The sequence below is a fragment of the Triticum dicoccoides genome, chromosome 4B (genome assembly GCF_002162155.2).
Source record: "Triticum dicoccoides isolate Atlit2015 ecotype Zavitan chromosome 4B, WEW_v2.0, whole genome shotgun sequence".
Lineage (NCBI taxonomy): Eukaryota > Viridiplantae > Streptophyta > Magnoliopsida > Poales > Poaceae > Triticum > Triticum dicoccoides.
In genome coordinates, this window is record NC_041387.1 from 654,280,748 (window position 1) to 654,302,292 (window position 21,545).

Below are 21,545 nucleotides of genomic sequence, written 5' to 3' on the forward strand. Positions count from 1 at the left end.
TCTGGTTAGCTAATTACCAAAATCGGTCCCACCAAATTTGTGTAATCGGTCTCATCGAGATTACGTTATGCCCTAACCCTAACCATATCGGTCTTACCGAGTTGCATTTCGGTCCCACCGAAATTCCTAACGGTCACTAGGTTTACTAAATCGGTCTGACCAAGTTTCATGATTCGGTCCCACCGAGTTTGGTAAATTGTGTGTAACGGTTAGATTTTGTGTGGAGGCTATATATACCCCTCCACCTCCTCTTCATTCGTGGAGAGAGCCATTAGAACAAACCTACACTTCCAACTTACCATTTCTGAGAGAGAACCACCTACTCATGTGTTGAGGCCAAGATATTCCATTCCTACCATATGAATCTTGATCTCTAGCCTTCCCCAAGTTGCTTTCCACTCAAATCTTCTTTCCACGAGATCCAAAACCTATGAGAGAGAGTTGAGTGTTGGGGATACTATCATTTGAAGCACAAGAGCAAGGAGTTCATCATCAACGCACCATTTGTTACTTCTTGGAGAGTGGTGTCTCCTAGATTGGCTAGGTGTCACTTGGGAGCCTCCGACAAGATTGTGGAGTTGAACCAAGGAGTTTGTAAGGGCAAGGAGATCGCCTACTTCATGCAGATCTACCGCTAGTGAGGTAAGTCCTTCGTGGGCAACGGCCATGGTGGGATAGACAAGGTTGCTTCTTCGTGGACCCTTTGTGGGTGGAGCCCTCCGTGGACTCGCGCAACCATTACCCTTCATGGGTTGAAGTCTCCATCAATGTGGATGTATGATTGCACCACCTATCGGAACCACACCAAAAACATCCGTGTCTCCAATTGCGTTTGAATCCTCCAAACCCTTCCCTTTACTTTCTTGCAAGTTGCATGCTTTAATTTCCGTTGCCTATATACTCTTTGCATGCTTGCCTGAATCGTGTGATGATTGCTTGACTTGTCCTAAGATAGCTAAAATCTGCCAAACTCTAAAATTGGGAAAAGGCTAAGTTTTTAATTGGTCAAGTAGTCTAATCACCCCCCCTCTAGACATACTTCAAGGTCCTACAAGTGGTATCAGAGTGATGGTCTCCATTTGCTTTGATTTCCATAGCTTTTGGTGGTCATAGCCTTGGTTTCACAACCTAGGAGAGTATGGCGTCTAGTGAGGGAAATTATCACCATAGAGGTCCTTACTTTGATGGTACTAATTTTGCTAGTTGGAAGCATAAGATGAAAATGCATATTCTCGGACATAACCCCGCCGTTTGGGAAATTATTTGTATTGGCTTGCAAGGTGAATTCTTTGATGGGAGAGAGCCGAACCATGAAGCTAATGCGGAAGAATTGAAGATGCTACAATACAACGCTCAAGCTTGTGATATCATCTTCAACGGATTGTGCCCCGAAGAATTCAACAAAATCAGCCGTCTTGAGAATGCAAAGGAAATTTGGGATACTTTGATTGATATGCATGAAGGTACCGACTCCGTCAAGGAATCCAAGTTGGATGTGCTCCAAAGTCAGCTTGACAAGTTCAAAATGAAGGATGGTGAAGGTGTCGCTGAAATGTACTCTAGGCTTGCACTTATCACAAATGAGATTGTCGGCTTAGGGAGTGAAGAGATGACCGACGGATTCGTCATCAAGAAGATCCTAAGAGCATTGGATGGAAAGTATGATACCGTGTGCACATTGATCCAAATGATGCCAAACTACAAAGATCTCAAGCCAACAGAAGTCATTGGAAGAATTGTTGCTCATGAGATGTCACTTAAGGGTAAGGAGGAACTTCACAACAAGTCAAGTGGTGCTTACAAAGCCTCATGTGAAGCCCCCACATCATCAAGTGAGAAACAAACCTTCAATGAAGAATTGAGCTTAATGGTGAAGAACTTCAACAAATTCTACAAGAGTAGAAGCAAAGAAAGAAGCTCCAAGTCAAGGTCTTACAATGACAAAAGATCTTCTAGTCGAGAGCGTAACTGCTACAATTGTCGAAGACCCGGACACTATTCCAATGAGTGTACGGCACCCTACAAAAGAAGAGAAGATTCTCCAAAAAGAAGAAGCAAAAGAGAAGAATCACCACCAAGAGAGAGGAGGACTAGAGATGATCGTTATGAACGAAGACCCTCACGGAGAAGCAAGGATTCGGAAAGGAAGGACAAGTCATCAAGGAGCTACACAAAATAAAGACATCAAGCTCATGTTGGTGAATGGGTATCCGGCTCCGACTCCGACCATCACTCCGAGAGAAGCTATCACTCCGACTCCGAATATACTCAAGATGAAGGTGTTGCCGATCTAGCACTTGTGTCAACCAACTCCCACGACATATTTGACTCACCAAATGAAGGAATTGGAAGATGCTTCATGGCCAAAGGTCCAAAGGTAACACATCCCGAGTATGTTGATTTCAATAGTGATGAAGATGACTTGCTTGTGGATGATGATTTACTTGTTGACAACTCTAGTGATGAATACTACGATGAAACGTCAATTAATCATGGTAATCAAGATAAAATGAATGACAATGATAAGGAGAAGATTGAGCTTCTAACTAAAGAACTAAACACTCTTAAGTTGGCTCATGAAACTATCTTCAAAGATCATCGAGAACTTTTAAGGGCTCATGAGAAGTTACGCTTTGAAAAGCTCAATCTTGAGCAAGAGCATGAATTCTTAAAAGCAATCAATGATGATCTCCGCAAGAAAAATTCTTCTTACATTGCCAAGCGTTTACTCTTATCTACTTACATGCCTCAAGTCAAGTCTAGTAACAAGTACAAGAAAGATACTTCCTCTAGTAGTAACAATAATAATGTCAAATCCCATATTGTTGCTTCTAGTAGTTCTCTTGATTCCACTAATGATTCTCTTAGCCAAGTTACACTTGAGCAAGAAAATAGCTTATTGAAGGGAATTATAGAGAAAGGTGTTTACAAGAGCCTTGCCGGGAGTAAGATTTTCGAGGAAATTGTACGCAAGCAAGGAAGACACCGGAAGAATCAAGGTGTTGGTTTTGAACGAAAGTTCAATGCCAATGGAGTTGAGTGGGAAGAAGATCAATACCCCAAGACGAAGTTTGTTCCTCAACAAGAGAAGTATGATCCTACTTCCTTCAAAGGAACACAAGCACAAGATGATCTTCCACCACAAGACCACAAGAACAAAGGCAAGGACAAGCTTCAAGAAGAGATTGATGCATTTGAAGAAGCACCTAAGGTCTCGGTCAAGTGGGTTCCCAAGACTACGTCAAGTTCTACTTCATCAAGTACAACTACAACTCCAAGGATTCCCATCAAGATGATGTGGATCCCGAAGAAGAAGAACTAGAGAGTTCTTGAGGGTGACTCTGCCAACATTCTTCACTCATATCTTTTTGGCAACAACAAGTGCAATCAACTTCCACATCTTGCACTAGTTCAAGGAGTCACAAACCCTCATGTTGGTAAGGCAAGGGACAAGCTAACCTAGTGATTTCATGGACATTATCTTGTGTGGGCATCACTCTATGTCTATGGATATTCTTGTTTATTCCTTGTGGGACTAACCCATGTAGGTATGTTGAAAGTGAAACTCACTCCAAAGGATTGCTCCAAATGATCTAAATCAACCTTGAGCATCCACATCTTCGACACCTACATGAAGTCATCATCGACAAAACCCAAGGTTAGTTCATCCCTCTAAAAGGGGATCTCACATCTAGGGGGAGCTTAACTCTAAGAATTGAGTCAAAGCAACTCTAATGGTGTGAACACATCGATGCATTATGTAAAAGTGGTAACCCCACTTGAGCTTAAACGATGAGTATGACCTATGATCAAATGTTTTCATTTGACTCCTAAGTCAATATACTCATATATAGATGACCTAGTCATCGCCAATTGTTTGATAGATGCTAGAATTGGTTGTGCATGTTTTGCCACATATTTCATTTGCCATCTTATTGTGTGAGCATGTTGGTGCATATTTTACTCATTCAAGGACATCCACTTGTTGTTTTGATTGTTTGGTTCTTTTTCTTTTTGCCAAGTGGATGGACAAGAATGCCTAAGAACCTTCTCTAGCTGTCTATACTTTTCTCGTCTCAAACTCTATTCATGCTACATCACAAAATTTGATCAAGTCAAATTCGAACCACTCTGTGTGAGGAGCACTCGGAGTCCCCGATTCGTCATAGACTTAAACTTCCAAAACTTCTTTGTGATTCTCGGTCTGACCGATTCCTCCTTTTCGGTCCCACCGAGATCACTAAGTCGATCTAGGTTTTCAATCTCGGTGCAACCGATTTGAACTTTTCGGTCACACCGAGTTGCTGTAACTGTACACAGTTATGCATCTCGGTGCCACCGAGTTGTTCCACTCGGTCACACCGACAGGGTCGGGCTATATATAGTCCCGGGCAAAAATTTGGAAATTTCTCTGAACCTATTCACCCGCGCAATAGCTCGCTCTGCCATCAGGGTCTCCGGATCGTCTCCTCGTCGCCAGCCGCCTCCTGTCGCTGGTCTCCGCCGCCATCAACGGATTTCACCCCTGCCGTTGTCGCCATAGCGAGTTCATCGCCTAGCTAGGGTATGGACTCGATCTCTGTGCTATCCTCGTCCGATTCCTAGCACATTGTGTTCTTAATAATTCTTGCCATGATTGAAACACTCCTATCCAGTCAATGCAATCCTTAGATTAGATGAGATTTGAAAATTTAGGGTTAGGTTTCCGCCGAAACCATCTCGGACCCACCAAGTTGAAAAACTCGGTCCCACAGATTTGGCTTACGCCATTGCACTAGTAACTCTCGGTCTGACCGAGAATTGCTAATCAGTGAGACCGATTTTAGGACTTTGTGAAACCCTAGCAGTCTCGGTGCCACCGAACTGTGACTCGGTCCAACCGAGTTCATCAGTTTAGGTTCCAAAACTGCTTCGGTATCACAGAGTTTGAAAATCGGTTGATCCGAAATGCTTTCTGTGGAAAACTAAAACTGATTTTTTGAATCATTCTTTTGCAAAAATCTTTGCATTTTGTGATGCTCATCCACTCTATCTCATCTATAACTCTTCACAGGGTCAGCAGTCAGTGATTTGCAGCATGCCAGACCAAAGTGATAGTCAGAACAAGTCATAAGAGCAGGTGCACATGAGTGAGGGCACTAGTCCCTCTAGCACTTCAGATGAAGGCAGCAGGAGCACCCCAAGCAACCTGCTTAAAGCTACCACTAGGACAAGGAAGAAGAGAACCTCAGATTCTGAGGATGAGGATTATAGAGCAGAAGAGGATGAGGCTACTTCCAAGAAAGTAGGGCTCAATAAGAAGTTCAGCTCAACTGCAGTAAAGCCAGGCATGAAGATTAAGAGGCCTGCAGGAAGATAACCAATGTCCAAAGCCAGAGTCTCCACTCAAATTCATTTGGAATCTCAATCCAAAGAGACTGCTGCTGAGGGAAAGAAAGGGTCAAAAAGACCATAGCCAGAGTTGTTGGGCAACCTTCCATGATGGAAGAGGAAGAAGAGGTTGCTGCACCAGCACCCAAGGCACAAAAGCTTATGGGTGATGCAATTAAGTCAGGGGCTGCAACATCAAAGCCAAAGGAAGCACCCAAAGCTGCCCCCAAGCCCAAGCTTGCACCAAAGAGGAATACCAGGAGTATTCCAGCTGCTGAGAAGAACAAGGCCCCAGTGCCTGAAGTTGCTGATGAGGAAGATGAAGAAGGACAAGTCCTGAGGAAGCTCAAGCCCAAGATACCAGACCATAATGATGCCCATCCTGTGGCTGAAGACATGAACATCAGAAAAGACTCAGGGTTGAGGCTCTGGAGGTTGACAGATCCATATGCCACAAGGAGAAGGACTGCTGTTGATTACAGGTTCCACACAAAGGAACAGCAGGACTTCTATGAGACAATCTTGTTAGAAAAGAAGCCCATAGTGTGTAATATGAGGTGGGGCGACTGGACCTACATGAAGGAAAATGAAGAACACTATCCTGGAGTGTATGACAGTTTTGAAACTTGTGGAGTTGCATATTTTTTGGGGCAGAAGCTCACCAACTGGAATGATGAACTCATTATGCAATTCTACTCCACAGCACACTTCTATCCAGATGGCAGAATAGTGTGGATGTCAGAAGGTACGAGGTACCAGTCAACCGTTGAGGAGTGGGCAAAACTGATCAATGCCCCCAAGGAGAGTGAAGATGACTTGGATGTCTATGCCTAGAATAAAATGGGACACAATACTATGTCACATATGTACAAGGAGATCCCAGACAAAGCTCTTGAAACTTTCAAGTTTGGATCAGTCCACTTTCTTCTATCAGGGCTGCCTACAATCAACTGGATCCTAAGGCACACTCTTTTGCCCAAGTCTGGTGACCACAACATGATTAGAGGGCATGCAATCAACATGTTGCATTTGTTTGATGTGCCTCAAAAATTCAAGGTCATGAGCCTTACGGTTGAGACCATTAAGAGGACAGCAGCAGATCAAAAGAGAAGCTGTGGATATGCCCCTCAGATTCCGGAGTTTATTAACTCAAAGATGGGCACATGAAAATATCTATTGGATAAAGAACATTTTCGTCTTTATCCAGACTTTGAGGAAAATCAGGTTTTCATGGCTGAGAATGAACCATCATCAGTACAAGCTCAAGAGAAGAAGGAGAAGGCAAGGAAAGATAAGGCTGCCAAGATGCTAACTCAAGAGGAGGCATCTGAGTACTTTCTGAAGAACAAGCAGGAGCAGCTTGGTTACTTGATAGCATCAACACTGAGGATTGAGAAAGGGTTGGCCACCCTAACTCAAAACCAGGAGAGCTTGGAAAGAATCATGGAACAAAAATTCTATGATCTAGATGTCAAAGTAACTGAGATTCAGTCAGTTGTGGATCAGCTCCAGGATGACATGCAGGACAGGAAGGGCAAGACTACCACTAATGTATTTGCCAGAGTGCCTAGAGCTCAGAGGTCAGCTGCAGTGCCTGTGCTAGACACCAGAGCCACATCATCTGCACCAGCTACAACTCCTACAGCTCCAGTGCAACCAGCTCCAGCACCAACTCCTCCAGCTCCCTCTACATCAACTGAAGCCTTCGTCCAAGGAGCCATCTCTACACCACCACCTGAAGATCAAGCCTGAGAGTCGATCTAGCACTATGCATTTTCTATGAACTTTTTGGTAACTTGTTGCCAAAGGGGGAGAAAAATGTATAGATCATAGGCTTTGAGAGAGAGAGTGTGTGTTCCTTTTGTTCTCTCTTGCTTTGGTGGTTAAACTTTGTTCATTTTGATTGCTTGAGATACTATGCTGTTTTTGTGAGACATTGATGGTCATGTGTTTGATCATAAGCTACACTTATGCATGTTTGATGATATTATCTTATCTATCCATATGTGATCATTCACTTTGCTTGGTGATGAGTGCATGTATTCAATCTTTATCATTTTGAGCGCGCCACCAAGATGTATGTGACATGGAAGAGTAACCCATGAGCCTAATTCCTTGTGCATTTGCAGTCCAAAGCAAATCTTAAACTATGCACAAATTTAGGGGGAGCTCTTGCTTATCACATACTTCTCAAAGCGATGATGTTTTTCAATCTTATTATCATTTGTCCAAGCTTTGATCTATATGTTGTCATCAATTACCAAAAAGAGGGATATTGAAAGTGCAACTATCCCTAGGTGGTTTTGGTAATTCATAACAACATATAGCTCATTGAGCTAATGCTATTCCAAGACTATTATTTCAGTAAAGCTCAATGAGTGGCATGGCATGGATGATGAAAGTGGATCCCTCAAACTAATAATGACAAAGGATTGGCTCAATCTCAAAAGCTCAAGACTCTTCATTTTACATTTTAGTGATCCAAGATCACATTGAGTCTATAGGAAAAGCCAATACTATCAAGGAGGGATGAGGTGTTGCTTAATGAGCCTCTTGCTTCATGTGCTTGGTGATATGCTCCAAAAACCCTCAACTACTTTCCCACATCCACAAATGACCTAAACCTAAAGCCAAAATCGGTCACACCGATTCTTCCTATTCGGCACCACCGAGTTCTAGTGTCATAGCCACTGCCACAAACCCTAGGCAAATCGGTCCTACCGATAGGGATCTCGGTCTCACCGAGATGGGATTGTAATCTCTCTGTTTCCCTTTGTAACATTTTGGTCTAACCGAAGTGAGCGATCGGTCCCACCGAGATTGCAATGTAAACTCTCTGTTTTCCTTTTGTAACATTTCGGTATCACCGAAAAGAGCAAATCGGTCCCACCGAGTTTACCTGACCAACTCTCTGGTTAGCTAATTACCAAAATCGGTCCCACCGAATTTGTGTAATCGGTCTCACCAAGATTATGTTATGCCCTAACCCTAACCATATCGGTCTTACCGAGTTGCATTTCGGTCCCACCGAAATTCCTAACGGTCACTAGGTTTACTAAATCGGTCCGACCGAGTTTGATGATTCAGTCCCACCGAATTTGGTAAATTGTGTGTAACGGTTAGATTTTGTGTGGAGGCTATATATACCCCTCCACCTCCTCTTCATTCGTGGAGAGAGCCATCAGAACAAACCTACACTTCCAACTTACCATTTCTGAGAGAGAACCACCTACTCATGTGTTGAGGCCAAGATATTCCATTCCTACCATATGAATCTTGATCTCTAGCCTTCCCCAAGTTGCTTTCCACTCAAATCTTCTTTCCACGAGATCCAAAACCTATGAGAGAGAGTTGAGTGTTGGGGAGACTATCATTTGAAGCACAAGAGCAAGGAGTTCATCATCAACACACCATTTGTTACTTCTTGGAGAGTGGTGTCTCCTAGAGTGGCTAGGTGTCACTTGGGAGCCTCCGACAAGATTGTGGAGTTGAACCAAGGAGTTTGTAAGGGCAAGGAGATCGCCTACTTCATGAAGATCTACCGCTAGTGAGGTAAGTCCTTCGTGGGCGACGGCCATGGTGGGATAGACAAGGTTGCTTCTTCATGCACCCTTCGTGGGTGGAGCCCTCCATGGACTCGCGCAACCGTTACCCTTCGTGGGTTGAAGTCTCCATCAACATGGATGTACGATAGCACCACCTATCAGAACCACGCCAAAAACATCCGTGTCTCCAATTGCGTTTGAATCCTCCAAACCCTTCCCTTTAATTTCTTGCAAGTTGCATGCTTTAATTTCCGCTGCCTATATACTCTTTGCATGCTTGCTTGAATCGTGTGATGATTGCTTGACTTGTCCTAAGATAGCTAAAATCTGCCAAACTCTAAAATTGGGAAAAGGCTAAGTTTTTAATTGGTCAAGTAGTCTAATCACCCCCCCCTCTAGACATACTTCAGGGTCCTACACAGGGAACCTCCCCGCAGCCCATTCTAGCCCTTGGGTCATGGTGAACCCACTTGTGGACTTCCGGACTCCTCTAGAATCCTCCGGAACCTTCTGGAAGCTCCTGATACAATACCGAAAAAACTTCACCTTTTTTCGGAACCCAAAATATGACTTCCTATATATAAATCTTTACCTCTTGACCATTCTAAGACTCCTCATGAAATCCAAGATCTCATCCGGGACTCCGAACAACATTTGGTTACCACCCATCAAATACCCCAATACTACTCTAGCGTCAACGAACGTTAAGTGTGAGACCCTGCGGGTTCGAGAACTATGTAGACATGCCCGAGACACCTCTCCGATCAATAACCAATAGAGGAACCTGGATGCCCATATTGGCTCCTACATATTCTACGAAGATCTTTATTGGTCGAACCGTAATGACAACATACATTATTCCCTTTGTCATTGGTATGTTACTTGCCCGAGATTCGATCGTCGGTATCTTCATACCTAGTTCAATCTTGTTACCAGCTAGTCTCTTTACTCGTTCCGTAATGCCCCGTAACTAACTCATTAGTCACATTGCTTGCAAGGCTTCTTATGATGTGCATTACCGAGAGGGCCCAGATATACCTCTCTGATACTTGGAGTGACAAATCCTACTCTCGATCTATGCCAACCCAACAAACACCTTCGGAGATACCTATAGAGCATCTTTATAATCACCTAGTTACGTTGTGATGTTTGATAGCACACAAGGTATTCCTCTGGTATCCGGGAGTTGCATAATCTCAAAGTCAGAGCAATATGTATTAGACATGAAGAAAGCAGTAGCAATAAAACTGAACGGTCATTATGCTACGCTAATGGATGGGTCTTGTCTAGCACATCATTCTTCTAATGATGTGATCCCGTTCATCAAATGACAACACATGTCTATGGTTAGGAAACTTAACCATCTTCGATTAATGAGCTAGTCAAGTAGAGGCATACTAGGGACATGGTGTTTTGTCTATGTATCCACACATGTATCAAGTTTCCGGTTAATACAATTCTAGCATGAATAATGGGCATTTATCGTGATATAAGGAAATATAAAATAACAACTTTACTATTGCCTCTAGGGCATATTTCCTTCACTATTGTGAGCCTATCCTAGAAGGCTCTGAATGAATGGAACATAGGGTTTTGTAAAATTCACTTATCCCAAGTCGAAGGTTCCGACCACTCACCATTCGGATGGTACAAATTATATTGGGACCTAGGGATGTCGCTAGTGATGAATATCAAGATGTTTGGATGGATATGTCTATAGTGTCCAATTTCATTTAAACCAATCTTCACTAGCTCGAGGGTCTTGGACCAATTCACTTGGAGGAACCGAATGAGAGTAGGACCTTCTTTGGCATCATGTAATGCATGAACCACCAGATCGAAGGGTCTGAACAACACTTAAAGTAACTCCAACACTCTTTAAACGACTCGAGGTTCCAAAGATAATGCACTCGAAGGCTCAGGACATGAAAAGAAGAGAGGATATGGGTGGAAGAGTGAGGGGTTTTGTGTGACTTCTGAAAGTCTGAGTTTGAGCACTTAGCAAGAAATATCTTCTCCTCACAAAGTCCAATATCCCCTGGTTTCTTTGATCACAAAAGGCTAGAAATATCATTAATCTTATCGATCCTTTCTCATAGTTTTGAGGGGTCAAGAACATCTCTACCAACTAGGTGGACTATAAATGATCAATACTTGAGTAAAATGTCCATCAATCTTGTCTTGAATTGTCAAAACCCGGTATGGGGGCCTAGGTGCACTTTCAACCTTTATTATACGAGGTATTATTTTGTAGATGTATATACCAGTATTTTAGTTTTGTCTTGTACATATGCGACAATACATACACAAATATATGAGTACACTCTTGCACAAATTTTAGATCTTCAAAGCGTTGAACAAAACCAAACTAAGAGTAGCTCCGATGATTAGGTTCCACTAGTGCTCCCATTTTTCTGGATTTATTTCAGGCTTTCCGACGATGTTCGTTTGGTGGGCGGAGACGTTCCCGTCGACTACGAGACATCTGTGGTGACTTCGTCAATCCCACGATCTGATTAGGCTCAGTATCTCAAAGGTGCTCATAGAGGTTGTGCATGTGCATTCATAGGGGTTGTACTGTGTCAAATAAAGTGTTGAATGAAAAATTTGAAAATTTACATTACTACTAATTCTATTTCAATCCAAACACCGAAAATAATGGAATTGATCACCAATTATATTGCTTGAGGGACTGGAATTGGTAAACGGATCCTAAGTAGAATTTTAATTGTCTACTGTCTACTCACCCTCCATAGTCAAAAACCGCTAGCACTATATCTAGCATTCAGAGAGACGGTAGAATGCTGACGCATCTACAGTAGTTGGGTCGGCCCATCCGCACACATTAAAGGAAAAAGAGAATGAAAAAGGAGGAGAACGCAGCTTCTAGTTAGTGGTTAGTAGTAGGGGCGCGACCTACTCGAGGCGATTGGAGCCGGTTTCCTCCGGTTTTTTTTTCTTTTGTTTCTTTTCTTTTTCCTTCTCTAATTTTTTTCATTCTTTTTTCTTCTACGTCAGCTTACATAAACAGTATTACTACCATTTTCTTTTTCTTCTCCGATTTTTTCATTCTTTTTGCATTTGTTTCTTTTTTTATTTATGTTTTTCTTTTTTCTTTTCTTTCTTCTTCGCTTTTTATTTTTATCATTATTTTTGCATTGGTTCTTCGATTTTATTTTTTGATTTATTGTTTTCTTTTTTGTTTAGTTTTTTTGTTTTTCTTTGTTTCTTTTGGTTTTCATTCTGCATCTTTTTATATGTCAGAATTTTTTTTCTAATAACGCTTTACATTTTTCCAATGCAATTTTTTTTAAATACATGGTCAATTGGTTTTCTTTAAATATTTTTAACATTTTTCAAATGCTTGATTAAAAATTTTAGGCCAGATAAACATTTTATGAATACATGGTCAACATTTTTCCTATACACACTTTTAAACTTTTTCAAATGCTTGATGAACATTTTTCAAATACAAGATTTACATTTTCTAGTACATGATCAACATCTATGCAAATTTAACATTTTCTTCAAATGCTTATTAACATTTTCTAAATGCATTATTAACATTTTTAACACATGCACAACATTTTTTCTAAATACATTTAAATTCCTCAAATGCTTGATTAACAATTTTCTAGTACTTCTTCAACATTTTTCAAATGCTTGATTAACATTTTTATATACATGATGAAAAGAAATCATCATTTTTAAATACATGGTCAACATTTTTTCTCTACACATTTAACATTTTTCAAATAGTTTTCAACATATTTTCAAATGGTTGATTAACATTTTTATATACATTATCAAATTACTTTCATCAGTTTTTTAATACATGCTCAACACTTTTGTATACACAATTAACATTTCCAAATGCCTACTTAACATTTTTTTTCAAACACTTGTTCAACGTTTTTTTCAAATGCTTGATTTACTTTATCTAAACACATGATCAATTCATGCCCATTTTATTTATTTCTTGTATAAATTCTCCGTATACATGATATACATTTTATCTATACAATTTAACATTTTTCAAATGTTTAATCAACATTTTTCAAACGTTTTGTGTAGAATCATTTTTGTAATTTATTTATTTAGAATATTAGGAAGTATAAACAAAAGTAAACAAAAAACAAAAACGTGAAAGAAAAACAGAAAATAAGTGATGTTGTTTCTCATGCGCCTGGGCCGGCCCAATTCACGGCACCCTTCAGCTAGGGTTCCCTCTATGTTGCTTAGCTTAATCCGAGACATAGGGGCGCCCAAATAGGTTCCTAACGTCACCACCATTGCTTGCCGTAACAAGGCTAATGAGCATGCTTCAAATGGAATTTGTGTCATAATGCACCGTCAATTAAAGAAACGCGGGAGGATTAGGGCATGGTTGAGCGAATGACCTCGCAGCCCCATGGTACTTAGTGGCACGTAAGATGACTCGGATGTGCAGACCACAGTTTCACAACATTATCTAAACAAACTAATACAAATAAACAAGTTATTTTAACAATGATTAAGCACACGGTCCTTCAATAACACCACCTCCTATAACTATCATGAGTACAAAAAATATTACAGGCAATATACATATACAACCATAGAAAATAACTGCCAGTCAACACGGAGATATATACATCTACTACTAACTCAGAACCGGGGATCAACTAACTACGAAGGTGCACGATCTGGGTGAAGATTATGCCACCATCATATGCCTGCATTCTGATTGTTGCCAGCCAGTATGAGAGAAATCTCCAAACCTCCGCTGAAAGCCTAGTTGAACAGTAGTCGTGTCTGGAAGGTGGAGATGAAGGGAAACCAGGAGCAGATGGCTATGGGCATAAAAATGAGCATTCCCATGCCAGCATCATACAGACGAGCCAGCGAGCACACTATTTTCCACAAACCCAATCTCTTCACAATTGGTTTCCATGCCACAGCAATCTGCAAAAGCAAAAACAAGATTGATAAAGATTTGGTTAGTAAGAAACTCTTGTATCCTAAAATTTGGAGCTGTTTTCTTGAGATAAAAATCTAGATGGCTTTGAAACAGTTGTATGGTAGTAAAGCCATCTATGCCTGTCGAGCTAACAATGAAAACGAACATGAACACCATTATATTACTATGCAAAGGTAAACCACATGGAAGACTTGACATATAGGAGTATAATTTGTGTCATCATTCTATAAATCCTTTCATTAGCTACGCAACATTAGCAGATCCACTACCAAGGTTTAAGTTGCGCAATAACCAGCTAGCCTTTATTATCTGGTGCCGTTTTGAACAATGGCACGGTTTCCGAAATGAGCATTTCATGGTACCAAAGTTGCCACATGAAACTCATCGAAAGAATTCCCCATCCAGTAGGCACATATGCTAGGATGGAAGCAAGTACATCTACAATGGTGAGGTGTGTAATTGCATTTGCCACAACAAAACCTGCCAAAACCACTAATAGTGCAATGCTTTTGACTAGACGCAGGAGCAACTGGAAATGAACCATGGCCTTGGGTTTAAACTAAATACCTGCAGATTAATACAGAAAGCAACACAGGTGAACACTATGATCAGTAAAAACCAAGTATGGCTGTTAAAAATTACATCACGAATACACGTACCATTAGGAGGACAAAAAGCCCTCCAAGCAATGCCCATGAAACCCAATATACCTGCAGTGCCAAGACATGATATCACTATTCTATTATTCTTTTCTTTTGATAAAGTAGGCCAACAAATACATGCAATTGATTCTTCCCCAACTTCTCTCAAAGGAACAACTGATACATGGGTAAGCTTAAACCCCATTCAAGAAAATAGTAGAACCAGACATGGTGCAGTGATGTTTTCAAGCAGTTAAGACGACCAAAACTAGCAAAAGAATGGCAATGCTTAACATTCAATCCAAGATAAGTGTTATGCGGCGTCGGAATTGCACCTGTGTATGTGTTGTGGGTGGGTTCAGGTAACAGAAAAACAGATTAGTGTTTTTAGTTAATTTTGGTGTAATGGTGTCACAATTAAATTAAGTAAATGGCTACCATTTTTAACATGGTCTTCCTTCTAAACATATAAGAAATGAAACAAAAACTAATCTTCTAAAGTACAAACGGAAGATCAGACAATCAACGATATATACAAATATAGACTTTGCCTTAGCAAGTGCTTAAAGAAACTGTAGCATCTTTGGAACATGAAATTCCATTTTCATTTGTCACTGAATTTCATGTCAGGAAGCAAATCAGTGCTGGAACACAAACATACCGATAATGTTGTACTTTCTGGGCTTGCATGCATGTGGTAAACAACTCCATACTGGAAAATAAAAATCTTAAACTAAGTATAGTTTCCAGTATCCTCCCACAGAAGGTGTGAATATGTGCCTGAAAAGGAAATGTTTGGAAATCAATTATTTTCAACACCTTGGACAAAAAAAATTAGTGTATGAAACTTCCAAGCGTAATAGTGATAATACATATTGGTATCACATGAAGAACATAAACCCAATTGCAGACTTAAGGAGACAAATTATGCAATGACACAAAAGAATTAACACATTTCAGTATTTTCTTTAATTATGTCCTTTTCAAAGAAGATAATTGCGGAAATAGCACAAGTAATGACATAATCAGTATAGAAGTGGTGCCAAAACAGAGCAGGAAAAGTACGCAACATTTGGCATAGTAGCAAGCAAGATGAAAGATAAAGTGAGCTTATTGAAACTATTGATACATCTATATAAGAATTCAAAAGCATAAATCACAATGCTGCTTCAAAGAAATATGCCAATATGTTCTCATGACATCATCAGGCTGCAGCAGGATATTTATAGAAGTTCAGTTTTGTGACAATGTTGAACTTCAAAAGCAATTCAGGTATTCACACAAATAACGCAGCAGATAGATGTCATAACAGATCATTCGAGGATGGAGAGGCTAGTCAAAGCAACATTGAATTACCAGTTCTTCATCACACCAAGCTTGCCAGCTTTCTTCTCCTTTAACCCCAATACCACCTCGGTGAAAAAGCCAGTTTGTCCAGCCTCTGAAATCCTCGACGACCTTGAGAGAGCAAGAGAGAAGGGGTGGCATAGGGTTTTATCTTTGTCCGGACAATTTATAGTGATTGGCTGGAATAAACATACATAGAATGCTTAGTGGCTTACTGCTACGTCTTGAGCTTGCGTTGGTTTTCCTCGAAGAGGAGAGGGTGATGCAGCAATAGTAGCGTGAGTATTTCCCTCAGTTTTTGAGAACCAAGGTATCAATCCAGTAGGAGGCTCCTCAAAAGTCCCATGCACCTACACAAACAAACTGAGAACTCGCAACCAACGCAATAAAGGGGTTGTCAATCCCTTCACGGCCACTTGCGAAAGTGAGATCTAATAAAGATAGTATGATAAGATAAATATATTTTTGGTATTTTATAATATAGATGCAAAAAGTAAAGATGCACGTAAAAGTAGATTGAAAGCAAATATGATAAGAGATGGACCCGGGGGCCATAGGTTTCACTAGTGGCTTCTCTCAAGATAGCATAAGTATTACGGTGGGTGAACAAATTACTGTCGAGCAATTGATAGAAAAGCGCATAGTTATGAGATTATCTAGGCATGATCATGTATATAGGCATCACATCCATAACAAGTAGACCGACTCCTGCCTCCATCTACTACTATTACTCCACACATCGACCGACTCCTGCATGCATCTAGAGTATTAAGTTCATAAGAACAGAGTAACGCATTAAGCAAGATGACATGATGTAGAGGGATAAACTCAAGCAATATGATATAAACCCCATCTTGTTATCCTCGATGGCAACAATACAATGTGTGCCTTGCAACCCTTTCTGTCACTGGGTAAGGACACCGCAAGATTGAACCCAAAGCTAAGCACTTCTCCCATGGCAATAAAGATCAATCTAGTAGGCCAAACCAAACTGATAATTCGAAGAGACTTGCAAAGATAACTCAATCATACATAAAGGAATTCAGAGAAGATTCAAATATTATTCATAGATAAACTTGATCATAAACCTACAATTCATCGGATCTCAACAAACACACCGCAAAAGAGTTTACATCTAATAGATTTCCACAAGAGAGGGGGAGAACATTGTGTTGAGATCCAAAAAGAGAGAAGAAGCCATCTAGCTAATAACTATGGACCCGTAGGTCTGTAGTAAACTACTCACAACTCATCGGAGGGGCAAGGATGTTGATGTAGAAGCCCTCCGTGGTCGATTCCCCCTCCGGCAGAGTGTCGGCGAAGGCTCCAAGATGGGATCTCGCGGATACAGAAGGTTACGATGGTGAAAATTGTGTTTCGTCCGCCTCCTGGATGTTTTCGGGGTACGTAGGTATATATAGGAGGAAGAAGTACGTCGGTGGCCGCCCGAGGGGCCCACGAGACAGGGGGCGCACCCTATAGGAGGGGCTCCCTGCTATCTCGTGGAAGCCTCGACTGCTTCTTGGCTTGCACTCCAAGTCCTCTGGATCAAGTTCGTTCCAAAAATCACGCTCCTGCAGGTTTCATTCCGTTTGGACTCCATTTGATATTCCTTTTCTTCGAAATACTGAAATAGGCAAAAAAACAGCAATACGGGTTGGGCCTCCGGTTAGTAGGTTAGTCCCAAAAATGATATAAATGTGTAAAATAAAGCCCATAAACATCCAAAAGGGGTAATATAATAGCATGGAACAATCAAAAATTATAGATACGTTGGAGACGTATCACTTACTTTTGACATTCAAATCCAGAAGGGTTGAACACATATGGAGAAAAAAGCCAAGAAAGAGCCATAAACCAGCTACTTACACTAGTAGAAAACGGGCCTTTAGTCCCGATTCGTAAGGGCCTTTAGTCCTGGTTTTCCAACCGGGATAAAACGATCGGGACTAATGCCCACCACTTTTAGTCTCGATTGTGTTGCGAACCGGGACTAAATGGGCTCCACATGGCCGCTGTCTCGAGCGGGGCTGGAGGACCTTTAGTCCCGGTTTGTAACACCAATCGAGACTAAAGGAATTTTTTCAAAATATTTTTTAAATTTTGTTTAATTTTTTTCAATTTTCAAATTTCTAAATTATTTGACAATTTAATCTCTAATCACCCCTCATCACTGCTCCAATGTGGAGCAATCATTCCAAATCGTCTAACTTCCCGGCCGGTCACCCATCATCTCACTACTCCAGCCTAAGCACCCTTAACTTCCGAGTTCTATTTCCCCTAGTTTTCAAGTCTACACTTGTTGTTTTCCTGACAATAGTAAGCTATCAATCCTGTTAACCCTTAGGTCTTGATGTCACATGATTTAATTTTTTTGAATTCCAAACAATTATTAAAATAAAATAAGTAATAATAATATTGAACTTCAATGAAAATAAAATAAGTAATAATATTATTTTATTCATTTTTGCCATTTATTCATTTATTATGGCATAATTAATATCTTTAAATCTGTAAATAAAAATTTGACAAATAATATATCTATTATGATCAAAAAATGTGAGAAATCCAAATATGACATCATTAATATTTAAATTTATTTCTCATATGTTGGAATCAATTGCGTCTTGGTGATGTCAGCCGGATGAGAACTAATGAGCTTTCTATGTTTGATATATTTTACGTTTTTTCGACATCGTATGCAAAAGTTATAGCCATTTTACTTTTTCATAACACTTTTTTGCAAAACATGTCAACATTTATGTTTTTAAATTTTCCTAACTAGTAGATGTAGTAACATAAATACATCTCAAAGGATTTTAATTTTTGAAGTTTTTATCATTTTCTTTTGTTTTTTAACTAAAATGGCGATAGGGGGTAGAGTTTGAAATTGCATAATCACTTTAGTCCAGGTTGGTGTCCATCCAATCCCACCGTCGACTACATCTGCTAGCACCGTCCCAGCCAGAGTCACAACTAAGGTTAATCAAGCCAGAGTCACGTTCTATGAAAGTGCCAAAAATAATTACTTTTTAATATAGCAAAACTAATTCTATCAACTATAATAAAAGGCTAAACATCTATTAATACAAAATAGTAGCAAAATTAATATTAATTCATTATAAAAATTTATCTACTATTGTCTAACAAAAGCATACTACAACATGTTAAAATCTACAGAAATAACTAACTAAAAATAATTAAAAACAATAATTAAAGGACTAAAACAATTGTATAAGCAAAACAATATTGTTTTAATTAAAATCCTAATTTCAATTATTCTAAAAATAACCAAATAAATCTTACCGTGACAACAATCAAACATGTGACTAGGGAGCAAAAGGAATTAAATAAAAAACTATTTTTAAACTCAAGTTATTCACAATCTACGGTTTGAAGCAAATTTGAAAAAAAAATCAAATTTAAACCATTCAAAGTTGAAAACTAATGGTACAAACAGAAACTAGAAAAAAATTTGAATCTAATGCAAAAAGAATCACTAAAAAAATATCAAATATCCTAAAAGATATAAGCAATTTAAAACAGAAACTAAAAACAAAAAAAAATGGAAAAATAGAAAAGAAACTTTCAGAACCCCTTAGTCCCGGTTGGTGGCTCCAACCAAGACTAAAGGGCATTGCACCCTTTAGTCACGATTGGTGTCTCCAACCGGGACTAAATGTCCCATTTGAACCAGGACTGATGCATGCCGAGCCCCGACCGGCGCCCTAGCCGCTCGAACCAGGACTAATGCTTACATTAGTCCTGGTTCGTAATGCACCCGGGACTAATGTGTAGATCGAGCTTGGACCAAAGCCTTGTTTTCTACTAGTGTTATGGAAAGTAAGATATAGCCGGTTGCTCCATTGTTGTTAAAACCATAAGCTAGAAAGATAACCAACAGAAGTGCAACCTCCAGCCTACAAAATGGAACAAGAATTGTTGGCTTGGATATAATACTGAAATTGCACATACAATCATGAAAGTAACATCAGGCGACAACATACCCTTTCACAAAATGGCTTCGGGAATAAAGACGGTAATTCTCAACAAACTTGATATGCCGTACCACAAATCCCCTACCAGTTGCTCTATACTGGTAATAAATAAGAAAAACAAGATCAGTATTGTGAGAAATTCTAAACAATAGAAAAATGTATTGTGTGAAATTAAGAAGACGGCCATTACTTCCAGAAAGCCCTACCTTTGCACCTCCATGCAGTATTGTGCGACCAAAATAGTGATTCCTTGTTCCAAGAGAGAATGTGAATAATACGGAGCATAGTTGGAACTGCATGGTAATGAAGCTGACAAAAGCCTACATCCACACATTCACATATAAGGATTCATAACCCGTTGCTCTCTAGGGAAAATTTTACAAAGTAGCGGCTATTCGTGAACCAAGCTAACAAATAGTGCTAAGATTCCACATAACACACTAGAATGATAAGCTCATCTCAAAAACAGATAAATTAAAACTAAATTGGAATCAGAAAGAGCATAAATTAATTTAAACTCAAAATATGCCCACGAAGAAGCTACCCTATCATCTCAGCGGAAAAGTAGCATGGCTTTCACGGAGCTCGTTCGGACTGATATCACGGCTCCTCGCTACCCCGTGGATGATATCACGGAGAGGGAACATTGTGAGCTAATGGCGAAATGCATGCACCAAACCTTGAAGGCGGCGGTCGGCTATGTCTTACCTCCTGGACCTGATGGAACTTTTCATTGCAATCCAATTCCATATGGCTATGCTATTGCCAGGGTGGATGAAGTTACCAACGGATTCGAGGGGCTGGAGCTTGAGTACCTTACAGGTGAAGGGGAGACTCATCTGGTAGATGTCGTAAAGACTACCATTCTATGGAGAAAGAAAAACATCGTGCTTCCACAATGGATGCCGCCTCCGCAGACTCAGCCGGAGGAGGCCCCTCAGCAGACTCCTCACAGTCCAGCTCTATCTCCACTGCCTCAGTCTTCTCCACCGCGTCAGCACACTCCGCCGCCTCAGTTGTCTCCGCCACCTCAGTAGACTACGCCGGAGGAGACCCCTCAGCAGAATCCTTTGCCGCGTCAGCGGACTCCGCCTCCTCCACTGCGTCAGCTGACTCCGCCTCCTCAGCACCGGCAGAAGAGAGCCGCCGCTGCTCCGATAGCTAGTAGTACAACAGCCAAGAAATCCAGAGCAGGTCCAAGCGTTAAGAAGGCTCCTGCCAAGTTACCATACAACATGTCAATCAAGGAAAATAATGAGATCGTGCCTGCCGATGTGAAACGCCATCTTGCACCGAAACATCCAGATCCAAAGGTGAAAATAGATCAGGTAAAAGCGAAGCGCTGTCTGGATGCCCTTAAGAGACCGCCGCCGCCTCCGCCGCTATCACACTATGACCGCTGTATTGTAAAGACATTTGAGAACCGGTCGGGAAGTAGCAGTGTTGCAAGAAGTGGGAAAACAATTCCCCAGCTCGGCGAACGGGAAAAACAATCGTGCCCCCCGCTCAAGGTGCTTCCTAATATCGCTAATGATCTATGGGTAGTGCCCCTCATCCTGGTTACACTCTTGGTGATTACTTAGGCGATGAGGTACAGTTTGAAATGGTTGGCGTAGCCTTTAGATACGAGCACAGGAAGCCTCTTGTCAAACCTGAGCGGCTCCCGCATCTATCAAAGATGATG

At 40.6% G+C, this 21,545-nt stretch overlaps 1 pseudogene; it reads right to left on the reverse strand.

The window, feature by feature from the left end:
- Positions 1-13,688: 13,688 nt before the first annotated feature.
- On the reverse strand, positions 13,689-20,611 carry LOC119292989 (annotated as a pseudogene).
- Between the last annotated feature and the right edge of the window lie 934 nt (positions 20,612-21,545).